At 44.8% G+C, this 25,724-nt stretch overlaps 1 pseudogene; it reads left to right on the top strand.

The window, feature by feature from the left end:
• Positions 1–25,070, top strand: part of LOC141212364 (uncharacterized) — a 49,169-nt pseudogene extending 24,099 nt beyond the window's left edge.
• The last annotated feature ends 654 nt before the right edge of the window (positions 25,071–25,724 follow it).

Raw genomic sequence — 25,724 nt, 5'->3', positions numbered from 1 at the left:
ACTGCTCAAAAAAATAAAGGGAACACTTAAACAACAGAATATAACTCCAAGTGGATCAAACTTCTGTGAAATCAAACTGTCCACTTAGGAAGCAACACTGATTGACAATCAATTTCACATGCTGTTGTGCAAATGGAAATTATTGTCAATTATCCAGACACACTCAATAAAGGAGTGGTTCTGCAGGTGGGGACCACAGACCACTTCAAAGTACCAATGCTTTCTGGCTGATGTTTTGGTCACTTTTGAATGTTGGTTGTGCTTTCACACTCGTGTTAGCATGAGACCGACTCTACAACCCACAGAAGTTGCTCAGGTAGTACAGCTCATCCAGGATGGCACATCAATGCGAGCTGTGGCAAGTAGGTTTGCTGGGTCTGTCAGCTTAGTGTCCAGAGGCTGGAGGCGGTACCAGGAGACAGGCCAATACACCAGGAGACGTGGAGGGAGCCGTAGGAGGGCAACAACCCAGCAGCAGGACCGCTACCTCCGCCTTTATGCGGTTTTTCATTATACCATTTAGTACTATACGGTACATCTTATACTTTTGGATGCACAATTGCACTTTGGGTCTATTTTAAACGTTTCTATTAAAGGTTAATTTTTAACAGGGGAAAGTTGGTTTACTGAGTAGTTAAGGTGGTCGGCTTGTTTAAAGAGATGGGTTTTTAAAGCGTGCTTGAAGACATGGGGGCTAGGCATCAGTCGGATCGTCTGGGGTAGAGCATTCCAGAGAACTGGCGCAGCACGAGAGAAGCCTTGCAAACGGAGGTGCGAGGTTCGGATTATGGGGGATGTTAGGTTATTTGTAGAATGGAGGGCACGTGTAGGGCGATAGACAGAGATGAGAGAGCAGATATAAGGCGGCGCAGAACTGTGGAGAGCTTTGTGGGTGAGAGCGATGAGTTTATATTGGACCCTGTAGCGAATGGGCAATCAGTGTAATAACTGGCACAAGATGGAGGCATCGGTGAAGCGGCTGGACAGAAATACGACCTTGGCTGCTGCATTCAGGACGGATTGAAGAGGAGAAAGTTTGGTAAGAGGGAGACCAATCAGAAGAGAGTTGCAGTAGTCCAGGCGAAAGTGAATAAAAGCGACAGTAAGAGTTTTAGCAGTTTCAAAGGTGAGAAAAGGTCGGATTCTGGAGATGTTTTTAAGATGCAGGTGACAAGAGTGGGTGAGTGATCGGATATAGGGAGTAAAGGAAAGGTTAGTGTCGAATATGACCCCAAGGCAGCGGCCGTGCTGCTTGGGGGTTATGGTTGAACCCTCCAAGGTAATTTCAATGTCAGGCAGAGTTGGGTTAGTAGAGGGGAGAAACACAAGAAGTTCAGTTTTGGAGAGATTCAGTTTAAGTTTAGATGGAGGACATGATGTTAGAGACAGCAGACAGACAATCCTTGGTATTTTCTATTAGGGTAGGGGTGATGTCAGGGGAAGAGGTGTATAATTGGGTGTCCTCAGCAGAGAGATGATACTGGAACCCAAATCTGCTGATTGTTTGTCCAATAGGGGCAGTGTATAGAGAGAAGAGGAGGGGGCCTAGGACTGAGCCATGCGGACCCCGATAGTAAGGGGACGAGGAGAGGAAGAGGAGTCGGCAAAAGATACAGTGAAGGAGGGTCAGAGAGGTAGGAGGAGAACCAGGAGAGGACGGTTTCCTTGAGAACTATAGAGCGGAGCATAGTGAGGAGGAGCTGGTGATCCACAGTGTCAAATGCGGCGGAGAGATCCAGGAGAATCAGCAGGGAGCAGTGACCTTTGGATTTAGCTGTTAGTAGATCATTAGAGACTTTAGTGAGGGCAGTTTCAGTGGAGTGTAAGGAGCAGAAACTAGATTGTAGAGGGTCGAGGAGAGAGTTATCTGAGAGATAGCGTATTAGACTGGAGTGGACCAAGCGTTCCAGGAGTTTAGAGATGTAAGGAAGATTAGAGACAGGTCTGTAGTTAGCAGTACAGTTCTGGTCCAGGGATGGCTTTTTAAGTAAAGGGGTTATGATACCATGTTTAAATGAGGAGGGAAAGATACCGGAAGAAAGGGAGAGGTTAAATATTTTAGTCAGGTGAGTGGTGACCACCGGTGAGAGAGACTGCATGAGATGCGAAGGTTGTAGGTCGAGAAGAAGTGAGGAGCTGGGTAACTTCTTCTTCTGTAACTGGCTCAAAGATGGCTAGTGAGCTTGAAGTGCGGCAGGGAAGGGGATCCAGGCACTGAGGAGATTGGGCTGAGATGTCCTGATGGATGTGGTTGATTTTTTCTAGGAAATAAGTGGCCAGATCCTCCCCGCTGAGGTTGGTGGTGGGGGCCTGTGCATTAGGTTTCAGGAGGGAGTTTAAGGTTTCAAAAAGTCATTTTGGATTGCTGGGCAGTGAAGTGATGAGGGGGGTGAAGTAGGATTGTTTGGCCAGATGAAGGGCAGAGTTATAGGATTTGAGCATGAATTTATAATGGATGAAGTCCTCTGCTAAAAGTGATTTTCTCCACTTTCGCTCCGCACACCTTGAGCAACGCTGAAGAAAACGTTTTTGCATCGTGTGCCAAGGCTGCCATTGTCTGTGTAGGGTCTTTCTGCGTGTAGAAGGTGCTGCTTCATCTAGGACGCTCTTCAGTGTATTATTGTAGTGTGATAATGCCAAGTCTGGACAGGAGAGGGAGGAGATGGGGGCAGAAGATGTGTGGAGATTGTCCATAAGCTGCTGGGTATTAATGGTAGGTGTATTCCTATAACTTTGGTAAGTGGGGGTGTCCCGGGGGAGGAGAAAGTTCTTGACAGAGAAGGAAAGAAGGTTGTGGTCCGAGAGCGGGAGAGGGGAGTTAAGTTAGTAAAGTCATGCAGCGAGCAGAGACGGGAGAAAACCAGGTCCAGAGTATTCCCGTTTTCATGCGTAGGAGAATTAGTAACCTGTGAGAGGCGGAATGAGGGGGTTAGAGAAAGTAGATGAGAGGCAGATTGGGAGAGGGGATCATTGATGGGGATGTTAAAGTCTCCCATGATGATGGTGGGGAAGTCACAGGATAGAAAGTGAGGAAGCCAGGAGGCAAAAGTGATCCAGGAACTGGCGACAGGAGTCTGGAGGGCGATACACAACCGCCACTCACAGGGAGAAGGGTTTGAAGAGTCTGACGGTGTGGACTTCAAAGTGAGGGAACCGGGGATGACCTGGAAAGCACATTGTGGTGAAAGGAGCAAACCAACACCTCCACCTTGTCTGTTCTCAGGTCTGGCCATATGTGAAAATTTCAGCCCACCAAATGAGAGAGCAGCAGCTGCGGTGGTGTCTGAATGCTGGATCCAGGTTTCTGTAATAGCCAGAATGTTAAGGGAATTAGTGAGGAAAAAATCGTGAGTGTAAGTTAGTTTGTTACACACAGACCGTGCGTTCCAGAGAGCACAATGGAAAGCAATAGGAGAGGGCATACACAGAATGTTAATACGATTAGCAGGGTTTCTATATGCAGCTGGAGGAGAGTGGTGTATGCTAGTGGAGGGAGGTCCAGGGTTGGGGGAGATGTCGCCAGCGACAAGAAGAAGGTGATAAAAGAGAAAGAGCAGGTGGTGCAATGATTTGTAGGAACGTTTTGAGTGCTGTACGGAGGAAGTGGATGGATTGGAGTGGGTGAGAAATATCAGTAGAGCCTCAGATTTATACATGAGAGGGGAGAAGGGAGGGGTGGATATGGAGAGAGTGCACAGAATGTGTTAAAGGGTGGGCGAGATGTGAGAAAGTAGAAGTTAAAACAAGTAAGATAATAATCATCGTACCATTTAACTATACGCACCAAAGTCTAAAAAACATATCATCATTCACCCACAACACATTCTAATTCTCCTCTGTATATCATAAATGGGAAGGAAAAATTATTGACCTAATTTATATATTATTTATTTTATATTTTTCGCAATCTCCACTTTTAAATCTGTATCTGCTGCGTGAAGTCTATCAGCAGTCAACAAGATTAAATCCAGGGAACACTTATTAATCTGCTCGAATTGATCGCAGAAAGTCCCATCCTCTGAAAACAGAGTGGGGCGCAGATGGACTCGCAGTCCTCGCGATAGGCGTTTTTCTCCACAGTATTCCATTACAGTTGCAGCATGAAGTTCATAGGAGACTCACCTTTTGGATTCCTTTCCCAGTCACGTCTCCTGAATTCACTTGTGGATATTTTGAGAAAGTCCGTAGATATCGTTGTCTGAGACAAAATACCAGGTGATGGAACAAGTGAGTGCTCCTAGGAGAGGAGGCGGTATTAAGAGAAGGTTATTAAGGAGGGAAGCCTTCTGGATATTGACTGTAAATCGTCTGTCTCCTAAAGGCCTGAATCTAGAGTATAATGTGAGTCCGTCAGTAGAGCTGGGGGACAAATGTCCCCTTTCTCTTCTTTCTTCTTGCAGACAGTACAGACACGGTGGTCTCGCTGGAGCGCAGATACCGCATTGTGCACTAACACATCTATGGTTATAGAAATGATCGGGGTCAGGAATGAAGTTGAGATTTGATGAAGGTTTTTTATGGATAGAGCAACATTGGATTCCGGGGAAGAAGCTTTCACATTACTATTTGTGGCTTCGGCTCTTATGTTGTGATAATGTCGGTATACTCATTGGTTTTCAGTATGTAGACAGTGATCAGGTCATAGAAGGGTTATGGGTTTAGAATGGCTTTCATTTCTCATTGGGTGAATATTTTAATATCTGAACGGACGACTAAATTATCAGCATTAGAACATTTTAATAAAAAATTTTAAAATTAAAAAAATAGAAAAAAAATAATAAATAAAATATGAAAAATTCTCCAGACCCTCATCACAAGATGGCGCCGAGAACTCTGCACAACAACATGGAGAGGAGGAGATGGCGCGGGAGGATGCTGAGGCTGAGTCGCACCCGGGAGAACCTGAGCCTACGTAAAGACAGGTATCTGTACAACTCCGCTCTGCTATACAAGACACAGACGTATCTCTTAGGCCGGGGTCTCACTAGCGTACGGTATGCGATGCGAGACCCCCCGATGTGATATGCTAATGACACTCGCTGCTGCTCTGCTGCGAGCGGGAGCTGAATGTCAGTGCTCCATGCTCTGATCCTCTCGCACGGCTGCGGAGGGGACGGGGAAATCACTATCTCCATCTCCTCTGCTGCTGGCATTGGTGGGAATCGCACTGCACTCGGGTGGTATCTGAGTGCAGCGCGATGTTTCACACGCACCTGTAGATTATATGGGTGCGTGCGATCCGATCGGAGCTGGAAAACAAAACGCCGCTGAGCAGAGAATCCGAGGATTACTGGGTACGGACGCAGTCTGGGGTTTTATCAGATTGAAGTGAGAGCGAGCCCTGACTGGGGAAACAGATGAACTTACTATAGATGTGGACCTGATGAGACTACTGGACTTACAGAACCTCCGGGAGCAGAGAAATCCTCATCACTGGAGAAAGCGGCCACTATGTGACGTCAGAGGGAGGAGGAGCCGGAGGAGCGACTGCGCCGGGATCATCTGCAGATCTGGGCGGGGCAATGACCCCTGAGGGGGAGGAGCTGCGGTGACGTCATCACTGTCACATGACCGCAGCCTCATCACAGCTCCTTCACCATTATAATAACTTTATAGTTTATAGAATCATTACAGTCTGTGAGGAAACACTGCGGAGCCAATCACCACCCGAAGCCCCGCCCCCTGATCACATGGCGGTGACGTCACCACAGGTCCTTCACCACTTCTCTCCTGAGCCCCGCCCCCTGATCACATGGCGATGACGTCACCACAGGTCCTTCACCACTTCTGCCCTGAGCTCCGCCCCCTGATCACATGGCGGTGACGTCACCACAGGTCCTCCCGCTCTCAGTGCAGCAGCTCCGTCCTGGTTGTGCGCAGCTCTTGCTCTCTGGTATCAGCCAGCAGCAGGTTTCCGCTTCCCGCCATTCCGGTGAGATTACAGGGAGGGTTTGTGGTGAATCTGTGAGAGGAGAGTGTGGGGTGAGATCAGAGCTGTTCCTGTGGAGGCTCCTGCTCCATGTGACTGCGGCTCCTCAGTGTTGTATGGGGGATGTGCAGCGGCTCCTCCTCACCTCACCGCCCCCGCTGGAGGTGGAGTTACCACGGTGACCGTCCCCCGCTGGAGGTGGAGTTACCACGGTGACCGCCCCCTCTGGAGGTGTAGTTACCACGGTGACCGTCCCCCGCTGGAGGTGGAGTTACCACGGTGACCGTCCCCCGCTGGAGGTGGAGTTACCACGGTGACCGTCCTCCGCTGGAGGTGGAGTTACCACGGTGACCGTCCTCCGCAGGAGGTGGAGTTACCACGGTGACCGTCCCCCGCTGGAGGTGGAGTTACCACGGTGACCGCCCCCGCTGGAGGTGGAGTTACCACGGTGACCGCCCCCGCTGGAGGTGGAGTTACCACAGTGACCGCCCCCGCTGGAGGTGGAGTTACCACGGTGACCGCCCCCGCTGGAGGTGGAGTTACCACGGTGACCGCCCCCCGCTGGAGGTGGAGTTACCACGGTGACCGGCCCCCGCTGGAGGTGGAGTTACCACGGTGACCGCCCCCGCTGGAGGTGGAGTTACCACGTTGACCGTCCCCCGCTGGATGTGTAGTTACCACAGTGACCGCCCCCGCTGGAGGTGGAGTTACCACGGTGACCGTCCCCTGCTGGAGGTGGAGTTACCACGGTGACCGTCCCCCGCTGGAGGTGGAGTTACAACGGTGACCGTCCCCCGCTGGATGTGTAGTTACCACGGTGACCGTCCTCCGCTGGAGGTGTAGTTACCACGGTGACCGTCCTCTGCTAGAGGTATAGTTACCACGATGACCGTCCTCCGCTGACAGTGTAGTTACCATGATGACCATCCTCCGCTGGCGGTGTAGTTACCACGTTGACTGTCCTCTGCTGGCAGTGTAGTTACCACGGTGACCGTCCTCCGCTGGCAGTGTAGTTACCACGATGACCGTCCTCCACTGGCGGTGTAGTTACCATGATGACCGTCCTCCGCTGATGGTGTAGTTACCACGGTGACCGTCCTCCGCTGGCGGTGTAGTTACCACGGTGACCGTCCTCCGCTGGCGGTGTAGTTACCACGGTGACCGTCCTCCGCTGGCGGTGTAGTTACCACGGTTACCGTCCTCCACTGGCAGTTACAACGGTGACCGACCTCCTACGAGGCTGATGATGAGCGGTCAGGTCGGTGGAGGAGGTCGCGGTGGAGTTTGTGGCTTTTCCTCCAGATTCTTCCTGATAAATGTCGGATATTTGGGGCAAAATTCAGTGATTGTCGTTATATCGTCCCCTGTGATCTCCATCTTCTCCTTTATCATGAAGACGCCGGCAGGACTAGATCCCTCCAGCTGATCCAGTGTTCATCCCTCCTTCTCCTGAATGACCCCCCCGAGGATGGACGAGGACGAGACCACCAGAAGATTATTACACTTCACCCTGGAGATCATCTCCCTGCTGAGCGGAGAGGTAACTCCTCTACATTTCTATCAGCTTTATTGTGTTATGTAACAAGTCCGACATCGGGAAGAGGAAATCCAGAAGAGGAAGAGAAGGATTCTTTATTGTAAGAGCAGTGATTGTGTGCAGCTCTCTGCCAGGAGGAGTTGTCATGAGGATTCCCTATAAGAGCTGTAGAGGGGCCTGGATGTCTGTCCTGAGTGTAATAATATTCCAGGTTATGGCCCCAGATTACTGGAGACGGTTATTGATCCCGGGATTTCTACTGATTGTCAGATCTGGAGTCGGAAAGGAATTCTTCTCCCTAAGTGTCTCTCTCCATACACAGGATTACACAATAGTGAGGAAGACACCACGGGAGGGTGTGACTCCCATCATCCATATCCAAGAGTCAGGAGGGCGGAGCCCGGGCCCCATCACAGAGACTCCCCCGCACCCCCCGATACATGAGAGGAAGAAGAAGAAGATCCTAGAGCTCAGCAACAAGATGATTGAGCTGCTGAGCGGAGAGGTGACTGCTGGGACATTATACAGGACGGCACTGGAGGATTCTGGGTGATGACCGGAGAGGTGACTGCTGGAACATTATACAGGACAGCACTTGAGGATTCTGGGTGATGACCAGAGAGGTGACTGCTGGGACATTATACAAAACAGCACTGGAGGATTCTGGTTGATGACTGGAGCTGACTGCTGGTACATTATGCAATACAGCACTGGAGGATTCTGGGTGATGACTGGAGAGGTGACTGCTGGGACATTATACAGGACAGCACTGGAGGATTCTGGGTGATGAGCGTAGAGGTGACTGCTGGGAGATTATACAGGACAGCACTGGAGGATTCTGGGTGATGAGCGGAGAGGTGACTGCTGGGACATTATACAGGACAGCACTGGAGGATTCTGGGTGATGACTTGAGAGGTGACTGCTGGGACATTATACAGGACAGCACTGGAGGATTCTGGGTGATGAGAGGAGAGGTGACTGCTGGGACATTATACAGGACAGCACTGGAGGATTCTTGGTGATGACCGGAGAGGTGACTGCTGGGACATTATACAGGACAGCACTGGAGGATTTTGGGTTATGACTAGAGAGGTGACTGCTGGGACATTATAGAGGACAGCACTGGAGGATTGTGGGTGATGACCGGAGAGCTGACTGCTTGGACATTATACAGGACAGCACTGGAGGATTCTGGGTGATGAGCGGAGAGGTGACTTCTGGGACATTATGCATGACAGCACTGGAGGTTTCTGGGTGATGACGGTGTCGTTGTCAGGTTCCTATAAGGTGTCAGGACGTCGCTGTCTATCTCTCCATGGAGGAGTGGGAGTATCTAGAAGGACACCAGGATCGGTACCAGGAGGTGATGATGGAGGAGCTCCGGCCTCTGACATCACCAGGTGAGAGGAGACTCTTGTTGGCTCCGGTGGATGTGATGACTTCTCTCGGCCTCGTCCTATAATAGATGATTTTTCTCCAGACTTGCTCTGGTTTTCTCTACATTTTCTCACAGCTTTCATTCCCTGATTATTCTCTTCTGATCTGTGAGTCGCGGTTTCTCCGCTGTCGTCTTCATCAGTCTTGAGTCTTCGTCCTCGGCGGCTTCTTTCAGAAACTTTCACCTTCCTTAGAGCATCGGTCACATTTTGTCTGCAGATGTCCCAACTCTTCTGTCCATTCTCTCCTATGATTTCTTTCGGTACCGGAGTCTGATCGTTACTCAGCAGAGTCGGGGTTAATTTACTGATGATTTTTCACCTAATCTGCTGTCGCTTGTCCATACCTCTGAACTCTGTGTGGCATTGACCTGGTCTCTAATGTGAGCTGCTGTTAACCTGCGATTTCTGAGGCTGGTGACTCGGATAAACTTATCCTCAGAAGCAGAGGTGACTCTTGGTCTTCCTTTCCTGTGGCGGTCCTCATGTGAGCCAGTTTCTTTGTAGCGTTTGATGGTTTTTGCAACTGCACTTGGGGACACTTTCAAAGTTTGCCCAATTTTTCGGACTGACTGACCTTCATTTCTTAAAGTAATGATGGCCACTCGTTTTTCTTTATTCAGCTGCTTTTTTCTTGCCATAAAACGAATTCTAACAGTCTATTCAGTAGGACTATCAGCTGTGTATCCACCAGACTTCTGCACAACACAACTGATGGTCCCAACCCCATTTATAAGGCAAGAAATCCCACCTATTAAACCTGACAGGGCTCACCTGTGAAGTGAAAACCATTTCCGGTGACTACCTCTAGAAGCTCATCAAGAGAATGCAAAGAGTGTGCAAAGCAGTCATCAAAGCAAAAGGTGGCTACTTTGAAGAACCTAGAATATAAGACATATTTTCAGTTGTTTCACACTTTTTTGTTAAGTATATAATTCCACATGTGTTACTTCATAGTTTTGATGCCTTCAGTGTGAATGTACAATTATCATAGTCATGAAAATACAGAAAAATCTTTAAATGAAAGGGGTGTCCAAACTTTTGGTCTGTACTGTATGTATATATTTTATTATTTGGCAAAATAATGTATGTGTGTGTGTATATACATATATATATATATATATATATATATATATATATATATATATATATATATATATATATATATATACACACAGGGTGGTCCAAAAGTAGATGGACAGAAAGTGTAATAAGGTTATGAAGGGGGAGATTTATCAAACTTGGTGTAAAGTGAAACTGGCTGGAAAATTCTATTGAATCAAGTTGTTCCCCAGTTACATCCACAGCCTAATTCACATGACCTTTATTTCCAACAAGATGGGGCCCCTCCACATTATTCAAGAGTGGTCCGCGAGTATCTTGATGAAACATTTCCTAATAAATGGATTGGCTGAAGAGGCCCACTTGATTGGCCGGCACGTTCACCAGACTTGACCCCAATGGATTTTTCTTTTGGGGAGTACTCAAGGACAAAGTTTATAGTCGAAAACCAAAAAGTGTCAGTGATTTGAAAAATTACATAAGAGATGAATTTCAAGAAATTATTACCCAAAGAGACTTGTGCAAAAAAAGTTTGTTAAAGCGAAAGAGGCGACTTCAAAGCTGTGCAAATTGTAATGGAAAACAGTGTGAGCCCCTGCGCTGATAACATTTAAGGGCTTTTGTATTATTGTTCAGAATAAAATGTAATTGTCAATGTTCTGCTTGTGTTAGTAAATATCATTTTATATATAAATCAAAATAAATGTTATTATGTTCTGGCCACCTCATTTTGGACCACCCTGTATGTGTGTATGTATGTATGTGTATATACATATGTGTATGTGTGTATATATATATATATATTTTTATACAAAAACATTTGTTCTAATTTTGGGAGGCAAAGCAAAATTAATGGGAACTTCAATCTGAGATCCTGGTCTGGTGGTAATAATTGTAAGTCTCCCTTAAAGGGATGTTTGTTCAGAAGATTATGTATTATGGAACTTTTCTGTGGAGTCTGACCAGACAATCTCTCCTTGGCTCCTCGTGTGCATCAGTAAGCGCCCATGACCCCGGTGCCTGCTCTCTAGTTGTCCTTTCTACACATTGATAGGTACTAACCGCTGTGTACCGGGTGCTCCCCACAACACCGTCCTTCCGGGTGCTGTGACTTCGTACGTTAGTCGTACATGTGCCTTTTTTCCACCTTTAGAGACAAACGCAGAACTTGCTGCTTATTTAAGTTTTTATACCGAGGCGGATGTTGAGATTTATCTCTATTTAAAGAAGAAGAAAAACACGGTAACCCGTCTTTTAATAGATCAGGTTCTCTCCTCTTAGTGATCCCAGAGGATCCTGTCCAGGAGGGAGGCCGTGTCCTCATGGTGACATCATGAGCTCTCAAAAATACAATCACTGGTAAATGGTCACCGTCCTTCCCCCAATCTCCATACAGTGAATTAGGAGAGAAGAAACCGATGGATGGAAATGTGGAGCTTTCTCCAGCTCCTCTGTGGTTCCATCCCTGGTGGAGACGAAACTTGGAGAAGTTGTGTTTCTTAGTACGGCTCCTTCATCTGACTGATGAGGGTCTTCTCTGTCCCTCTCCTCGGGGTCCTCTTCCTCCGAGTGCAGAGCAGAGAGCATTAGGCTTTGGCCTCGCTGATTATCACTTCATACTTGAGGCCACAATGTGTTGGGTCCTTGGTATCGGGGGTGAGGACCACAACAATGTAATTTATTCCCAGATACATAAACATAGAATTACCAGTTCTGAGAGCCTAGTCTCATATATAGACAGAAGATACAAGGCAGGTCATGTATTCAGTCTCTGTGTCTCCACAGATGGATCCAGGAGGAGAAATCCACCAGAGAGATGTCCCCGTCCTCTGTATCCCCAGGACTGTCCAGAGGAGAATCACAACATCCCGGAGGATCATCATGTAGATGACACTGAAGTCCCCACAACATCTGACCATGAAGTGATGGGACCTGAGCTCATCTTAAATTTTTCTTTTTAGGGTGAAGATCTGATTGATATTAAGGTTGAGGTTATACATGGAGCACAAAAGGTGACCGCCATATGGGCCGATCAGCAGGGTGAGGAGGGGAGACTGTCATGTCGGTTCTGTGGTCATCTACTACTACTCCCATCATCTCATGATCACATGACACAATCTACAGTGGCATGTAAAAGTTTGGGCACCCCTGGTCAAAATTACTGTTATTGTGACCAGTTGAAGATGAAATGATCTCTAAAAGACCTAAAGTTAAAGATGACACATTTCCTTTGTATTACCCTTGGACATTTGTGTGCTCAGATAACTTTGACCAATGATTCAGACCTTACTTAGCCTGTTAGGGTAAGGGCTCATTCCCTATCATCGTTAGGAAAGTCCAGCTTTATAAAAACCCTGCCTACTCTAACAATGTGCCAAAAAACAGCAGCCATGGCTTCTTCTAATCCACTGTCTAGCACTCTGAAAATGGTGGAGGCCCACAAAGCAGGAGAAGGCTATGAGCAAAGCGTTTTCAATTTGCCCTTTCCTCGGTTCAAAATGTAATAAAGAAATGGCAGTTAACAGAAACAGTGGAGGTCAAGATAAGGTCTGGAAGACCAAGCTAATTTTCAGTAGGATTGCTAGAGAGGCAAATCAGAACCCCCGCCTGACTGCAAAAGACCTTCAGAAAGATTTAGCAGACTCTGGAGTTGTGGTACATTGTTGTACTCTTCAGAGACACCTGCACAAATATGGCCTTCATGGAAGAGTCATCAGAAGAAAACCTCTCCTGCGACCTCACCATTAAATTCAGCGTCAGAAGTATGCAAAAGTACATCTAAGAAGGTCTGATGCATTTTGGAAACAAGCAATGATCAAAGTTGTGTGGAGAAAAAAGTGCACAAAATTTTGGGAAAAGAACATCTCGCCAACCATTAAGCATGGTGGTGGATCAATCATGCCTTGGGGTTGTGTTGCAGCCACTGGCACAGGGAACGGGTAGAGGGAAGAATGGATTCCATGAAATTTCAGCAAATTCTTGATGCAAACATAACACCATCTGCAAAAAAGCTGGAGGTGAAAAGAGGATGGCAAATGATAATGATACTAAACACACGTCAAAAGGCGCAAGCTGAAGGTTTTACAATGGCCCTCATAGTCCCCTGATTTGAACATCATTGAAAATCTGTGGCTAGACCTCAAAATAGCAGAGAATGCAAGACGACCCAAGAATCTCACAGAACTGGAAGAATTCTCCAAAGAAGAATGAATGAAAGAAAATCCCTCAATCAAGAATTGAAAGACTATAGTCTGCTACAAAAAGCATTTACAAGCTGTGATACTTTCAAAAGGGGGCGCTACTAGCTACTAACCTTGCCGGGTGCCAGAACTTTTGCATTTGCCCATTTTCCCTTATTGAATTTTTTTTTAAATGTAAAAGATGAAAATATATATAATTTATTATTTATTGTTTTGCCTAAAATACAAAGGAAATGTCATCTGTAACTTTAGGCCGTTTAGAGATTATTTCATCTTCAATTTAACTGTTCACAATAACAGTAATTTTGACCATTGGTGCCCAAACTTTTACATGTCACTGTATTCCGTCACTATGTGTTTCCTACAGATGGACTCGTGGAAAGAAATCCACCAGAGAGATGTCCCCGTCCTCTGTATTCCCAGGACTGTCCAGAGGAGAATCACAACATCCCGGAGAGTCATCAGGTAGACGGTGCTGAGCCCTGTACCGGATCTGTATATGGGGGGACATTTCTGATCGAGGTCATAGATGTCACAGATTTTGGTGGTTTCTTGTATTGTGCTGATTGTTACATCTGATATATCAGGAGGAAGATCCAACTAAGAATAAAGTGAAGGACGAGACAGAAGAAGAAGCGATGACGAGGAGGGATCAGCCGTGTGTGAGTGACGGGAAGGAGAAGATTCCGGGAGATGTTTCCACAGGTGTGTAATAATGACCGGCGTGTGACGATGATGACTGGCGTATGACAATGATGATTGGCATGTGACTATGATTAGCGGTGAGTGATGATGATGACTGGCGTATGACGATGATGATTGGCATGTGACTATGATTAGCGGCTTGTGATGATGATGACTGGCGTATGACGATGATGATTGGCATGTGACTGATTAGCGGCGTGTGATGATGATGACAGGCGTATGACGATGATTATTGGCATGTGACTATGATTAGCGGCGTGTGATGATGATGACTGGCGTATGACGATGATGATTGGCATGTGATTATGATTAGCGGCGTGTGATGTTGATGACTGGCGTATGACGATGATGACTGGCATGTGACCATGATTAGTGGCGTGTGATGATGATGACTGGCGTATGATGATGATGATTGGCATGTGACTATGATTAGCGGCGAGTGATGATGACTGGCGTATGTCGATGATGATTGGCATGTGACTATAATTAGCGGCGAGTGATGATGACTGGCGTATGACGATGATGATTGGCATGTGACTATGATTAGCGGCGTGTGATGATGATGACTGGCGTATGACTATGATGATTGGCATGTGACTATGATTAGCGGCATGTGATGATGATGACTGGCGTATGACGATGATGATTGGCATGTGACTATGATTAGCGGCGTGTGATGATGATGACTGGCTTATGACGATGATTGGCATGTGACTATGATTAGCGGCGTGTGATGATGATGACTGGCGTATGACTATGATGATTGGCATGTGACTATGATTAGCGGCTTGTGATGATGATGACTGGCGTATGACGATGATGACTGGCATGTGACTATGATTAGCGGCGTGTCATGATGATGACTGGCGTATGACGATGATGATTGGCATGTGACTATGATTAGCGGCTTGTGATGATGATGACTGGCGTATGACGATGATGACTGGCATGTGACTATGATTAGCGGCGTGTGATGATGATGACTGGCGTATGGCGATGATGATTGGCATGTGACTATGATTAGCGGCGTGTGATGATGATGACTGGCGTATGACGATGATGACTGGCATGTGACTATGATTAGCGGCGTGTGATGATGATGACTGGCGTATGATGATGATGACTGGCATGTGACTATGATTAGCGGCGTGTGATGATGACTGGCGTATGACGATGATGATTGGCATGTGACTATGATTAGCGGTGTGTGATGATGATGATTGGCATGTGACTATGATTAGCGGCGTGTGACGATGACCGTTGTGTGATATTGTATGAAGTCTCCGGTGCAGTGAAGCTTTATCCGCCGTCCACATCACAGCAGAAGCGTCCGGTGATGGCGCGGCTGCTCTTGTACAGAGTCCGGTTGCGCACCGATGAATAACTGGGCCGCATTCACACCTCTTCTTAATGATTTAATAAGCACATTTTTAATTTTCCTAATTGTGTTTTTTAATATTACTTCCATCTTTTACTTCCATATTATTCTTACACAAGTCTCATGCTGCCATATAAATGACTGAGCTTGCGATTCGGACAGAACCCCGGGGGAAGATTCCGTATAATGAGGCGCTGTGGACGCCGTCTGGCCTATGATCCAGTGATGTCCATCTTTTTCAGCGTGCATAAAAGCGCAGTCGACCAGAGGGTAGACGGAGTCCGGTGTAACTCTGCTGCCTCATTATTCTGAATGGATCCCTCGGGGGTGTCATCTGAATCATGTATTTTGTAGATTTAGATGGAAACCCCGATGTACAGTGGGTACGGAAAGTATTCAGACACCTTTACATTTTTCACTCTTTGTTTCATTGCAGCTATTCGGTAAGTTCTAAAAAGTTCATTTTTTTCTCATTATAGTACACTCTGCACCCCATCTTGACTGAAAAAAACAAGAAATGTAGAAATTTTTGTAAATTTATTTAAAAAAAAAACAACTGAAATATCACATGGTCATAAGTATTCAGACCCTTTGCTCAGTATTGAGTAAAAGCCCCTTTTGAGCTAGTACAGCCATGAGTCTTCTTGGGAATGATGCAACAAGTTTTTCACCCCTGGATTTGGGGATCCTCGGCCATTCCTCCTTGCAGATCCTCTCCAGTTCCATCAGGTTGGATGGTGAACATTGGTGGACAGCCATTTTCAGGTCTCTCCAGAGATGCTCAATTGGGTTTAGGTCAGGGCTCTGGCTGGGCCAGTCAAGAATGGCCACAGAGTTGTTCTGAAGCCAATCCTTTGTCATTTTAGCTGTGTGCTTAGGGTCGTTGTCTTGTTGGAAGGTGAACCTTCGGCCAAGTCTGAGGTCCAGAGCACTCTGGTAGAGGTTTTCATCCAGGACTTCTCTGTACTTGGCTACTTTCTTGTTTCCTTCAGTTGCAACCAGTCATCCTGTCCCTGCAGCTGAAAAATACCCCCATAGCATGATGCTGCCTCCACCATGTTTTACTGTTGGGATTGTATTAGGCAGGTCAGGAGCAGTGCCTGGTTTTCTCCACACATACCGCTTAGAATTATCACCAAAAAGTTCTATCTTCGTCTCATCAGACCAGAGAATCTTATTTCTCATAGTCTGTGAGTCGTTCATGTGTTTTTGAGCAAACTCTATGCGGGCTTTCATATGTCTTGCACTGAGTAGAGGCTTCCATCTGGCCACTCTGCCATAAAGGCCCGACTGCTGGAGGGCTGCAGTGATCGTTGACTTTTGTGGAACTTTCTCCCATCTCCCTACTGCATCTCTGGAGCTCAGCCACAGTGATCTTGAGGTTTATCTTTACCTCTCTCACCAAGGCTATTCTCCCACGATTGCTCAGTTTGGCTGGATGTCCAGGTCTAGGAAGACTTCTGGTGGTCCCAAACTTCTTCCATTTAAGGATTATGAAGGCCACTGTGCTCTTAGGAACCTTGAGTGATGCAGAAATTCTTTTGTAACCTTGGCCAGATCTGTGCCTTGCCACAATTCTGTCTCTGAGCTTCTTGGGCAGTTCCTTTGAGCTCATGATTCTCATTTGGTCTGACATGCACTGTGAGCTGTGAGGTCTTATATAGACAGGTGTGTGCCTTTCCAAATCAAGTCCTATCAGTTTAATTAAACACAGCCGGACTCCAATGAAGGAGTAGAACCATCTCAAGGAGGATCACAAGGAAATGGACAGCATGTGACTTAAATATGAGTGTCTGAGCAAAGGGTTTGTATACTTATGACCATGTGATATTTCAGTTTTTCTTTTTTAATAAATCTGCAAAATTGTCTGCATTTCTGCTTTTTTTCAGTCAATATGGGGTGCAGAGTGTACTTTAACCCCTTAACAACATCTGACGTACTAATACGCGTCTGTGCCCTGGGACTTAAGAGCCAGACCCGTATTAGTACGTCATCGCGATCGCGCGCGCACACAGGCTGTGCGAGCGCGATCGCCGCTGTGTGTCAGCTGATTGTCACAGCTGACACCCGGTACTATGTGCAGGGAGCGGTCCTGCACCGCTCCCAGCACATTATCCCCTGCGATGCTGGGATCGCGGCATTGCGGGGGCAAGGGGAGGTGATCGCCGATACTCACCTTCTCTTCCGGCCTCCAGCGCAGTCTGCAAAGGCTTCCCGGGTGTTGCCATGACGACCCGATGTCGTCATGACAACATCCGGGTCACCAGACAGCAGGAAGATTGTTTGGACATGCGCAGTGCATCTCCAAACAATCTTCACACTGTGCAGCGCTGATAGCCTGCATAGCACAGGGATGGTGCTGCATTCCTGTGCCATGCAGGCGATCAGGGAAAAAAAAGTGAAAGTCCCAGAGTGGAACAAAGTAATAAAGTGTATAAACTGTCTGAAAGTGGAAAAAAAAATTAAAAAAAATTGCAAAAATATAAAAAAAATAAATAAAAAATAATCCACCAAAAATAAAAATATAATGTACCCATCAATAAATATTATTATAAAAAAAAAAAAAACAATAAAAGTACACATATTTGGTATCGCCGCGTCCGGAACAACCTGACCTATAAAACTGTCCCACTAGTTAACCCCTTCAGTGAACACGGTAAAAAAAAAAAAAACGAAGCAAAATACAGTGCTTTATCACCATACCGCCAAACAAAAAGTGGAATAACACGCGATCAAAAAGACGCATATAAATAAAAATGGTACCGCTGAAAACGTCATCTCGTCCCGCAAAAAACAAGCCGCCATACAGCTCCATCAGCCGAAAAATAAAAAAGTTATAGCTCTCAGAATAAAGCGATGCTAAAAAATATTTTTTTCTATAAAATAGCTTTTATTGTGTATAAGCGCCAAAACATAGAAAAATGATACAAATGTGGTACCGCTGTAAACGTACTGACCCGAAGAATAAAGCTGCCTCACCAATTTTACCACACGCGGAACAGAATAAAAAATAAAAAAAAACAATTCCTGAATTGTTGGTTTTTGTTTATTCTGCCTCCCAAAAATCGGAATAGAAAGCGATCAAAAAATGTCAATGGCACCAATAACAACGTCAAGTCATCCCGCAAAAAACGAGCCGTCACATGACTGTCTGCCAAAATCTGGAAAAATTATAGCTCTCAAAATATGGCTATGCAAAAAGTAGATTTTACAAAAAATGCGTCTTTTAGTGTGTGACAGCTGTCAGTCATAAAAACCCCATATGATTCTGGCATTGCTGTAATCACACCGACCTGAAGAATAAAGTCGTCTAATCACTTATACCGCACAAGGAACGGCGTCAAAAATAAACTCTTGGGTTAGGATTGGGCTAGGGTTAGGGCTGGGTTTGGGGCTAGGGTTGTGCTGGGGCTAGGGTTGTGCTAGGGCTAGGGTTGTGCTATGGTTAGGGTTGTGCTAGGGTTAGGGCTGGGGTTGGGATTTTTTTCAAAAGTAAGAAAAAAAGATGACGATATGGCGACTAGTGTTGAGCGCAAGTGCTCGCTACTTGAGTTTGCATCCGGTGCTCTGGTATGCATTGAGTATCGTGGGTATTTGAGTGACATGCTCGAGTCTCTGCCCCATATGCTTCGCGGCCAAAAAAACTTTACGGGGATTGCCTGCCATGCACGAGCGATCCCCGCATGTTTTTTTTTGGGTGTCTAATAACCGTGAAACATGCGGAGCAGGGACTCGAGCATGTCACTCGAGCACACGCTGTACATGGTGCATACCTGAGTACCCGATGCAAACTCAAGTAGCGAGCACTTGCGCTCAAGAATAATGACAACTTATTCAATATGATGACCTAATGTAAACAAATTCTGTGCCGTACCTCTGGGTTCAAAATGTTCACTATACACCTTAATAAAATCCTTGAGGGGTATAGTTTCCAAAATGGGGTCACTTGTGGGGGAGCTCCAATGTTTGGGCACACAGGGACTCTCCAAATGCAACATGATATCCGCTAACAAATTGTCGGCTCAAATTGTTAGTGGACACCATGTTGCGTTTGGAGAGCCCCTGTGTGCCCAAACTTTGGAGCTCCCCCACAAGTGACCCCATTTTGAAAACTAGACCCCCCAAGGCACCTATCTAGATTCATAGTGAGCACTTGGAACCCCAGGTGCTTCACAAATTGATTCATAAAAATGAAAAAGTGTTTTTTTTTTCACTTTTTCATTTTTACGAATCAATTTGTGAAGCACCTGGGGGTTCCAAGTGCTCACTATGCATCTAGATAGGTGCCTTGGGGGGTCTAGTTTCCAAAATGGGGTCACTTGTGGGGGAGCTCTAAAGTTTGGGCACACAGGGGCTCTCCAAACGCAACATGGTGTCTGCTAACAATTTGAGCCGACATTTTGTTAGCGGATATCATGTTGCATTTGGAGTGTCCCTGTGTGCCCAAACATTGGAGCTCCCCCACAAGTGACCCCATTTTGGAAACTAGACCCCCCAAGGCACCGATCTAGATGCATAGTGAGCACTTGGAACCCCAGGTGCTTCACAAATTGATTCATAAAAATGAAAAAGTGTTTTTTTTTTCACTTTTTCATTTTTACGAATCAATTTGTGAAGCACCTGGGGGTTCCAAGTGCTCACTATGCATCTAGATAGGTGCCTTGGGGGGTCTAGTTTCCAAAATGGGGTCACTTGTGGGGGAGCTCTAAAGTTTGGGCACACAGGGGCTCTCCAAACGCAACATGGTGTCTGCTAACAATTTGAGCCGACATTTTGTTAGCGGATATCATGTTGCATTTGGAGTGTCCCTGTGTGTCCAAACATTGGAGCTCCCCCACAAGTGACCCCATTTTGGAAACTAGACCCCCCAAGGCACCTATCTAGATGCATAGTGAGCACTTGGAACCCCAGGTGCTTCACAAATTGATTCATAAAAATGAAAAAGTGTTTTTTTTTTCACTTTTTCATTTTTACGAATCAATTTGTGAAGCACCTGGGGGTTCCAAGTGCTCACTATGCATCTAGAAAGGTGCCTTGGGGAGTCTAGTTTCCAAAATAGGGTCACTTGTGGGGGAGCTCCAAAGTTTGGGCACAGAGGGGCTCTCCAAACGCAACGTGGTGTCCGCTAACAATTTGAGCCGATTTTCCATTCAATTTGTTAGCGGATACCATGTTGCATTTGGAGAGTCCCTGTGTGCCCAAACATTGGAGCTCCCCCACAAGTGACCCCATTTTGGAAACTAGACCCCCCAAGGCACCTATCTAGATGCATAGTGAGCACTTGGAACCCCCAGGTGCTTCACAAATTGATTCATAAAAATGAAAAAGTGTTTTTTTTTTTCACTTTTTCATTTTTACGAAACAATTTGTGAAGCACCTGGGGGTTCCAAGTGCTCACTATGCATCTAGAAAGGTGCCTTGGGGGGTCTAGTTTCCAAAATGGGGTCACTTGTGGGGGAGCTCCAAAGTTTGGGCACACAGGGGCTCTCCAAACACAACATGGCGTCCGCTAATTATTCAAGCAAATTTTACAATCAAAAAGTCAAATGGCGCTCCTTCCCTTCCGAGCCCTGCCGTGCGCCCAAACAGTGTTTTTTCCCCAAATATTGGGTATCTGCGTACCCAGGGGAAATTGCACAACAAATTTTGGGGTCCATTTTTTCTTGTTACCCCTGTGAAAATAAAAAAAATTGGGTCTAAAGTAACATTTTTGTGAAAAAAGTTAAATGTTCATTTTTTTCTTCCACATTCAAAAAATTCCTGTGAAGCACCTGAAGGGTTAATAAAGTTCTTGAATGTGGTTTTGAGCACCTTGAGGAGTGCAGTTTTTAGCATGGTGTCACTTTTGGGTATTTTCTGTCATAAAGACCTCTCAAAGTGACTTCAAATGTGATGTGGTCCCTAAAAAAATGGTTTTGTAAATTTTGTTGGAAAAATGAGAAATCGCTGGTCAACTTTTAACCCTTATAGCTCCCTAACAAAAAAAAATTTTGGTTCCAAAATTGTGCTGATGTAAAGTAGATATGTGGGAAATGTTATTTATTAACTCTTTTGTGTGACATATCTCTCTGATTTCAGGGCTTAAAAATTCAAATTTTGAAAATTGCAAAATTTTCAAAATTTTCGCCAAATTTCTGTTTTTTTCACAAATAAACGCAAGTGATATCGAAGAAATTTTTCCACAATCATGAAGTACAATATGTCACGAAAAAACAATCTCAGAATCAGGGGGATCCGTTGAAGCGTTCCAGAGTAATTACCTCATTAAGTGACAGTGGTCAGAATTGTAAAAATTGGCCTGGTCATTAACGTGCAAACCACCCTCGGGGCTTAAGGGGTTAATGAGAAAAATAAATGAACTTTTTAGAATTTACCAAATGGCTGCAATGAAACAAAGAGTGGAAAATGTAAAGGGGTCTGAATACTTCCCGTACCCACTGTAAGTGTTCAGCGTACAGCACAGGATAAATATGATCCAAAATGTTCTGTACCCCAAAATGCCACCATTAAGAGCTTCTACTCAACCCACAAAAAACAAGTCCCCACTCAGGTTCATCATCTGTAAACAGTAATATAGGGGGTGTCCATATTACTGGAAGCACAAAGGCTCTGGAAAAGTGACTTGGCTCCCACTTAAAGAAATTCAGTGACATCTGCGCTCCCAAATCCAAATGCCCCCTCCTCCTGAGCCCCACAGTGTGCAGTTAGCATCCACATGTTTGGCATTACTGTAGCGAGGAGAGACAATTTATTTCTACAGAAAGCACTAGCTGGGAATCATGTACTGGGCGCTACAACGTAAGGGCTCTGCAATGTACCGGACACTACAATGTACTGGCCACTATAAGGGAATATTTGCATTTTCACTTCGCAACATCCATTACTGTTCTTTTCTGGAAAGCACCCATGGAGTCAAATTCATCACTACACCTGTAGATACATTTCCATAGGGGTGTAATTTCCAAACTGGTGTCACTTGAGGGGGGATTCTGCTCTTCTGCCACTTAGGGGCTTTGTATATGGAGTCTGCAAACTGTTCTACTAAAGTTTGTTCTCCAAGAGTAAAATATTGCTCCTTCCCTCCCGAGTCTCGCCATGTGGCTAAGCAGTACTGTACAGACACATATGGGGTATTGCCCCGTTCAGCAGAAATTGTATAACAAATTATGTGGTCATCTTTACCCATTTTCCCTTGTGAAAATGTAAAATCTGGGGCTAAAATAATATTATAGTGGAAAAATGTAATTTTTTTTTTCTTCACTGTTCAATTGTATAACATTTTGTGTATCACAATTACCTTGCATTCATTGGGAAAGTGAGCGGTGGATTCTGGATGTGACGCGCGGGGAAACCCCACCCACAGCCCGGCATCCACCGCGGGGATCGCATCACCGAGTCACGCCTCACTTGACGTGACATCAGGAGAAGCAAGAGCCGGCTGCAGCCGGGGATCGCGTGATGCCGGTGAGTGGCCAGCGATAGCGCCGCTCGCAGCCAATAAAGACAAAGCAAGGTAATTAGAAAAAATCTTCTCTCAACGGGTTAATTACATTGGGGGCATTTTTAATAGTAGTGGACATCTTCTTTAATTGCGTGGACAATTTTCTATATTAAGGCCAAGATACGAAGCTTGAGAGAGTGAAATGGCACTGGAGGTACATTAAGGGAACCTGTCATCAGTAATTACCACTTAAATAACTATTTGCTGTCTAATCTCTGCCACCCCTGACTTGTGCCAATGTCACCAGTTTATAAGTGTCATTCACTTTACCTGTCATTGTGTTAATGTTATGGCATGTAGTTGTCCTCCTTATTCCCGGTACTTTTACTGACGAGGGTCTTCATTGTGAGATCCAAAAAATACATATAGAAATCTCTTTTGTGTTGAAAAAAAACCTCAGATCTAATTTATCTTTCATCCTAATAGGAAATCCTTGTGAGAATAACGGTTCATCACTAAATTGTAAAAAAGAAGATCTTATGAAGCACTCTAATGGAGAAAACCTCATCACCCTTCCTGCACCTCCTGGACTTCACAGCGCTTCACTTTCTTATAATCCTCCTGATCATGAGGAATCATCTCCTGAACAATCTCACATTATTACCAAAAGTCCAGGTGGCAAAGTGGATTCAAGATTTCAGTGTGACAAGCAATTTACAAAAAGCTCAGATTTTTTAACACACAGAAAACACAAAGGAAAAAAGCCATACTCCTGTTCAGAATGTGGGAAATGCTTTACATATAAATCAAAATATGTTATACATGAGAGAATTCACACAGGAGAAAAGCGATTTTCATGTTCGGAATGTGAGAAGTCCTTCAAACATAAAGGGTATCTTATTACACATCAGAGAATTCATACAGGAGAGAAGCCATATTCATGTTCGGAATGTGGGAAATGTTGTAGAAGTAAATCAGACCTTGTTAAACATCAAAGAATTCACACATGAGAAAAACCTTTTTCATGTTTACAATGTAGTAGGTGCTTTCCAGATCAATCACAACTTGTTATACATCAGAGAATTCACACAGGAGAAAAGCCGTATTCATGTTCAGAATGTGGGAAATCTTTTACTTGTAAATCAAGTCTTACTACACATGAGAGAATTCACACTGGAGAGAAGCCGTATTCATGTTCAGAATGTGAAAAGTCGTTCACAAATAACTGGAGTCTTATTAACCATCAGAGAATTCATACAGGAGAGAAGCCATTTTCATGTTCGGAATGTGGGAAATGTTGTAGAAGTAAATCAGACCTTGTTAAACATCAAAGAATTCACACAGGAGAAAAACCTTTTTCATGTTTACAATGTAGAAGATGCTTTCCAGATAAATCACAACTTGTTATACATCAGAGAATTCACACAGGAGAAAAGCCGTATTCATGTTGAGAATGTGGAAAGTCCTTCACAGGTAAAGGAAGTCTTATTATACATCATAGAATTCACACAGGAGAGAAGCCATATTCATGTTCAGAATGTGGGAAGTCCTTTACATATAAAAGGAGTCTTATTCCACATCAGCGAATTTACACAGGAGAGAAGCCATATTCATGTTCAGATTGTGGGAAATGCTTTAGAAATAAAGGGAATCTTATTACACATCAGAGAAATCACACAGGAGAAAAAACATTTTCATGTTCACTATGTGAGAAGTCCTTCACAAATAAAGGGAGTCTTATAACACATCAGAGAATTCACACAGGAGAAAAACCATTTGTGTGTTCACTATGTGGGAAGACCTTCACAGCTAAAGGGCATCTTAGTAGACATCAGAGCATTCATACTGGAAAGTCGCCATATTCATGCTCAGAATGTGGGAAGTGTTTTAGTTATAAATCAGATCTTGTTAAACATCACCGCATTCACACAGGAGAAAAGCCGTATTCATGTCCAGAATGTGGGAAATGCTTTACAGAGAAATCAACACTTGTGACACACAAGAAAATTCACACAGGAGAGCAGCCGTATTCATGTTCAGAATGTGGGAAATCTTTTATACATAAATATCAACTTGCTGCACATAAGAGAATTCATACAGGAGAAAACACATTTTCATGTTCAGAATGTGGGAAATGTTTTATATATAAATCGGAACTTGTTATACATCAAAGAATTCACACAGGAGAGAAGCCGTATTCATGTTCATTCTGTGTGAAATGCTTTACTAAAAAAAATTATCTTGTGCAGCATGAGAGAAGTCACACAGGAGAGAAGCCGTATTCATGTTCAGAATGTGGGAAATCTTTTATACATAAATCGCACCTTGTAAAACATGAGAGAAGTCATACGGGAAAGAAAGTGTAATTATGTTCACTGTGTTTTATAAAGTTTAATAAACATTGTTCAGCATAAATGAGTACACCCCCTTTGATGAGTAAGATTTTATTTAATAGCTCACTGAACACAAGATCAATTTCTAAAATTTTGCCAACACTAAGTTTCATAGAACATTTTTTTGTAATCAAAACATGAAAGTAAGGGTAATAATATAACTCTCATTAGAAAATCTTCAGTTTTACTCAAATTAGTTAATGCAAAAATGAGTACACCCCACATAAAAAGCTACTACATCTATTATTTTGTATGGCCTCCATAATTTTAAAGGACGGCCCCAAGTTTTCTAGGCCTGGAATGAACAAGTTAGTGACAATACTATATCTATCTTTTATCTCTTTTTCAATAACGAGCTCTTAGAGCCTGGATGCTGGATGGAGCGATGACAACTTGTCTCTTCAGAATTCCCCATAGGTGTTTGGTTGGGTTCAGATCAGGAGACACTTGGCCACTGAATCACTGTCACCCTGTTCTTCAGAAATGTAACAGTGGCCTACCAAGGGAACAGAGTGATGGCAGCATCTTCTCTTTCACTACAGAGCAGAACATCTGTAAATTCAAGATCCCATCAATGAAATGTAGCTCCTCATGCAGCCCCACCACCAGGTCTCACTGTAGACACCATGCGTTCTCATTGTA

This window comes from Phyllobates terribilis, unplaced genomic scaffold, assembly GCF_046119375.1.
Source record: "Phyllobates terribilis strain yellow unplaced genomic scaffold, ASM4611937v1 Scaffold_171__1_contigs__length_4068163, whole genome shotgun sequence".
In the NCBI taxonomy this organism is placed as follows: Eukaryota; Metazoa; Chordata; class Amphibia; order Anura; family Dendrobatidae; genus Phyllobates; species Phyllobates terribilis.
This window is presented reverse-complemented; position numbering and strand designations above follow the sequence as displayed.